Genomic DNA, 6,000 nt, shown 5'->3' on the forward strand with positions numbered 1-6,000 from the left:
GGCTCCACTCCTGATGGCGGTCCAGGGGTCCTCCTTCCCTCTGATTTGAACCACACTGCAGTTCATCATGGAAAACAGACTTTCCCAAATAGCAAAGCTACCTCGCAACATCAAAGCTACCTTCCAACTGCAGAGCCCCGGTTTTAATAGCTATCAAATTGCCTCCTAGTCTGCGGTTTACTCCCATTGGGCAATTAAAAAAACCCTTTGACTGCTTGAAAGAAATGACTATCACATGTGGTGCCCATCATGAAGGCCCCACTGTGGTCATCCACAGTTCAACAGGGGCAGGGCTCTGGTGCTAGTCCTTCACTTCTACTCTAGCACATGAGCTATGCTGGGAGAGTGGACAGCAGGTGTCCTGTTGAGGATAAACAGTGCAGAAAAGACGTGGTAGAGAATAAACCACAAAATTTGCCCAAGGACCTCATTGTAAATAAGTAACATCTTGACTCATTTACAGTTTACAAGTCTTTGCTTCATTGTTCTCTCTGCAACCTTATGAAGTATTTAGCAGCATTATTATACCCATTCTACAGGAGACAAAACCAAACTATGTTTGTTCAAGGTTGCATAGCTCCCAAGTGACTGAGTTGGAATTGGAACCCAGGCATCTAATTCTGTATTGTATGTTCTTCCCACTTTGAGATCTTTGTTTCTCTCTAAATTCTAGTCAGTCTCCACCAAATAAAACTTAATAAATACAACCACTCTCCCATCCCATCAATTCTCTTTACCACTAGATGCTGCTGCATCAATTGGACTTTCTTTTCTTCCTTTCTTCCTCCCTCCCTTCTTCTCTCTCTCTTTTCTTCGTCATTTTGGTTTCTGTTTCCTTAGCAACATCAAGTGTCAATAATTTCTATACAGTGGGTACTCCATAAACATTGTTGCTTGACTAATTGGCTGCCCTCTGGAGACCTCTAGAAACCTCACCCAAATCTGGTAATGTTTGCAATGACTAGAGTCAGACTTTGCTTATAATGGTAACCGTGGTGATACTTTACATTTAGCTTCCCATAGTGACACAACCAGGAATTATGTATAATTTCTGATAATCCTTTCAAAATTTTCCCAATACCGTTACTGAACAGTGGTCCAGGGCAGGGAGCAATATTTGGCCCACCCAGGATTGCCAAAAACTGCTACAGAACAGGGGCCCCTTCCAAGGACAGTACACTAATACCTACTGGGCTCGTCTGTCTGCCTCCACAGGAAAGATGTCCCTCAATGCCAGAGATTTGTGAAAAGGAAAGGAAAGGTTTATTTAAAGCTATATAGACTTAAAGTAGTGACCCGATGTCCCCATAAAAATATCAAAGTCCTTTAGGATCACCACAGATGCCCACAGTGCTTTCTTCCCCTCTGCCCTAATTCGGGGTGCCGTATCTCAGGAAAAGAGGCACTGTCAGCTGTGTCACTGTCCAGGAAGGATCTCTAATTACTCCAAAGCCATGTGGCACCTATTCATGGCCTACTGGCAAAGAGTTCTTTCACCCTTCTTCCAGGCAAAGTCTCTCCTGCTTCCCAGGCGACGCGGTCAAAGGGAGCACCCCAAAGTCTCGTGGGCCTCTTCTACCAAAGCTGCAGGGGTCTGCACTCTGCCAAAACCACGTGGCTCTCTTTCCAATGGCTGTCGTGTCTGCATTTAAATCCCCACACCAGTCCTCCTTTGCAGCCCCATTTTCAACACCTCCCACAATCAGTTACACCTGCCAGGACTCCCATACCCTCCCAGCTTTACTGGGCTGCCATAGTGAGTCTGGGCAAGTGTGGCCCCATGGTGTGGAGCCAATCAACTCCAAGCTCTCACACAGGCGCTGTAACTCAGGGGACCAGCCCCCAGTTACATCCTGGGTAGAAGCCATTCCCTTCTCCCTGGCTCAAAGCATGGCCACAGCTATTTAACATATCTATGAAACCAGTTAAAGGTTATAGATATGTTAAATGACCATTCCAGAGGTTAGCTGAGAAACTGTTGCTATGCAAAACAGCTCTCAATGGCTCTGCTCCATTTGTCCCTTCCCCCTGGGGATGGTGGTGAGGACATCTTAATATTCCCTGGAAACCTTGAGTTCTGCACCCCATTCCAAATTCTTTTTTAGGGCTCCCCTCCTGACTATGCCCTGTTACAATACCACTCTCTTATACTGTTAGATAGAACAAAGGTGGGTAGTTCTAAATGTTATTACTAAATGTTATTCTTACTAAATGTTAATGTATAACACAGTGTTTTGCACACACAGCTGTAAACAGAATGAGGATAAGCCTGACAAGAACTTTGAACAGGATAAATATAACCAACTGCAAAGAAGAAATCAAGGTATAACTGACCAAAATAGTGTATATAAGTAGTGGCTAAGCCTCCCTTCAGGGAGACAGAACTTTGGATATGAGTCTCTTGTCTCCTTTACTTGCTGCAAGTTAAATAAAACTACCTTGCCACAACCATGTCTGTTTCTTTGGTAGAGCACACCAAGTGGTGAACTCCTTGAGGCTGATAACAATATAGTTATACAGAATTATAGAATTCATGTAAGGTAGGAATTCTGGGGTGGTTTTAAGGCATTACACAAAAGAGGTATCAATATGTAATGATCATTATATGAATGCAAGTAGAAATATGGTACTGGTATTGTTGATAATCAGTTTTTTATGATTAAGAGAAACAAAACAAAGTATTCCTCCCCCACACAACTCTAACTGCTATGTGAACATTTCTATCACTTTCTCATTTAATTTCAAAACTTGCTTTTCTTCTGCTTATTAGTATTGTAATTTTGACCTTTCTAATTAACTGGACCAGAACCTGAATTTTAGAAGTTTTTCCCTTTATAGCCCACGTGGTAAATACAAGTCCCACAGGCCAAATCCAGCCCTCCACCTTGTTTTATCTGACCCAGCACCTTGTTTCTACCCAGCGGCAGTGCTGAGCTCCTTGCCCCTAGTTAAGGAGTAGATACATTTATACAGTCCTAAAATTATATTCAGCCCTTTGAAGGCAAGCAAGAGGTTGATGTGGCCCCCTGTGAAAATGAGTTTGACATCCTCCTTTATAGTGTTAGTTTTTAAGTTACTTGTATGCTTTTAAATCTGTTTTCCTGTGGATATACTGTACATCCTCAATTCAATTTTTTAAGCTTGTCAAGGTCATAGAATTTCAGAGAATAACAATCTTAGGGTCTATCTTAAGACTATCATCTTGCAGGTAAGTTGAGCTTTAAATAAAAGATATGACTTGGTAAAAATTACATATCTAGTTGATATTATTTTAGAACTCCAGTATCTTGATGGTCAGGTTCATGTTTGATTCTTTGAATATGTTATACATACATGTATATGCATATATAACATATGTATATATCTCATTCATATGATGTATAATGAGATGCTAAACACTCAGTATTACTCATTGACGACTAAATGGTTGTACTAAATATAGACTCAGTAATACTGTTACTGAACAAGGGTCTGAGGGGGGGGGCAATACTTGGCCCACTGAGGGATGCCAAAAACTGCTTCAGAAAACAGGGGCCCCTCCCAAGGACGGTATACTAATATCTATTAGGCTCTTCTGTCCGCTGCCAATTGGAAAGACATCTCTCAATGCCAGAGATTTGTGAAAAGGAAACAAAATGTTTATTTAATGCTATTCAGGCCTAATGCCTTCCTTAAAATATTAAAGTCTTTAAGGGTATACACCTACACACACACACACACACACACACAGCGCTCCCTTCTCCCACTGTCCCAACTCCGGGTACTGTAAATCAGGAAAAGAGCACACATCCGTTTTTTCAGGTCGCTGGCACATGAGCTGTGTCGTCTGTCTAGGCAGGATCTCCAACTAATCCAGTCATGCGGCACCTTCCACTGGCAAGAGTCCTTTGTACCAAGTTCCAGTCAAAGTCTCTCCTGGTTTCCAGGCCACTCAGCCAAAGGGAGCACCTCGGAGCCACGTGGGCCCCTTCTACCAAAGCCGCATTCCACCAAAAGCATGCGTCTTTCTTCACCCGGCCGCAGGGATCTCCATTCTGGCAAAGCTGCGTGGTCTTTCCCTTCACCTGGCCAAGAGGGGGTCTGCACTCTACTGAAACCACGTGGCTCTCCCTCCTAATGGCTACAGGGGTCTACATCTTTCCAAAACAGAGTGGCTCTCCCCCTCACCTGGCCAAGAGGGGGTTCCTCACTCTGCTAAAGCCACATACCTCTCTCGCAGGCACTCTCTCTGAGCATCAGCCTCCCAATTCCATCCTGAGTAGCAGCCACTCCCTTCTCCCTGGCTCAAAACTTGGCCACAGCTATTTAACATATCTATGAAACCAGTTAAAGGTTATAGATATGTTAAATGACCATTCCAGAGGTTAGCTGCAAAACTGTTGCTATGCAAAATAGCTCTCAATGGCCCTGCTCCATTCTTCCCTTCCCCCAACAGACACCTGGGTGGGGGGGTGAGGATATCTTAATATTTCCTCCAATATTGCTGTACACTTTGAGTTCTGGACACCATTCCAAATCTTTTCTGCGCGCCCCCCCCCCCCCGCACCCTGTATCAATACCATGTGTTAGGGTGGGTGGGTATAGGAGGAAGCCCCTGGCTGGACTATGTTGGGAACAAGAAAAATAGTCTCAGCCTCAAGGAGCCTGCGTCCCTAGCAAACATCCTGTAAGTTGATTGCAATCTGTTTAGTTTCAAAAATTTCCTTTCAGTTGAGACAGACCCTGCCCTATTCCCGCGCGCGGGCTCTGTAAGCCAATAGCTAACTGCCACGTCATCTGTGTAAGGCTTGCTTGCTTGCCTCTATATAAGGACTTAGCTGTAAGCACTGTGTGTGACTCTCCTTTGCAGCCCTTGTGGGCACTGTGTCGTTGGACACTTTGAGAGTTCACTCCTGCGCAGGTTAAACTTGGCCAATAAAGTAACATCTTTGGAACCCTGAAAGTCTCCAACATTTGTTCTCACGGTTGGTGGATTCAACAGACTACAGATTCCCAGCTGGACTACAAATCAAGATGGCCAATGACCAAAATGGCACCCAGAAACGCTGGCTGATGTCCAATCAGAGAGCTGGAAGGGCGGGCTTTGCCAAAAGGAATGTCTGCACAGAGACCACCAATGCTGTATCACCACTTTGTTCAGAGGGGATCAATCCCCAGCTCCTGAGGGAGGCCAAGGGAAATACCCTTCTCCCTCCCATCATCGTCCCTATTCCGCAGCGAGCCTCTCTGATCTCTGCAGAGCAGGGAACCTCGTCTGGGTAAATAAAGCTCTACATTTAGCCTATTTTTGTGGCTGATTGGCATTTTTTCCTCGTCAGAGCCTGAGAAAAACCTTTCACCATGTTATTTAAGTATTTCTATACTGGAAAAGTAGTATATGTAGTTTAAAAGTACAGCTTACCTTACTTCTGAGAAAAACTAATAGTACTAGAAAACTAATTTTTTGTTTGTTTTTTATTGTCTTATGTTAAGTGAACATAACTGGTTTCCAATAATGTTCTTTTTTTAAAAATACTTTATTTATTTATCTTTAGAGGGGAAGGAAAGGAGAGAGGGAGAGAAACATCAATGTATGGTTGCCTGTTGTGCGTCCCCTGCTGGGAACTGGCCTGCAACCCAGGCATGTGCCCTGACTGGGAATCAAACCGCAATCGTGTGGTTCGCAGGCCCGTGCTCAATCCACTGAGCTACACCAGCCAGGGCTCCAATAATGTTTTTTATGGCCTTAGAAAAGTGTCAAAAACCATGTGTATTTTAAAAGTAGTTGTCTGTCTTTTTATTTATGTATTTACTTTTTTTTTTAAGATTTTATTTATTTATTTTTAGACAGAGGGGAAGGGAGGAAGAGAGGGAGAGAAACAACATGTGGTTGCCTCTTGCCCGCCCCCTACTGGGGACCTTGTCCACAACCCAGGCACGTGCCCTAGACTGGGAATCAAACCCGGCCTTTGATTCACAGGCTGGTACTCAACCACTGAGCCACACCAGCCAGGGCAAAGT

This window comes from Sturnira hondurensis, unplaced genomic scaffold (genome assembly GCF_014824575.4).
Source record: "Sturnira hondurensis isolate 20B ecotype Veracruz unplaced genomic scaffold, ASM1482457v3 Scaffold0014953, whole genome shotgun sequence".
In the NCBI taxonomy this organism is placed as follows: Eukaryota; Metazoa; Chordata; class Mammalia; order Chiroptera; family Phyllostomidae; genus Sturnira; species Sturnira hondurensis.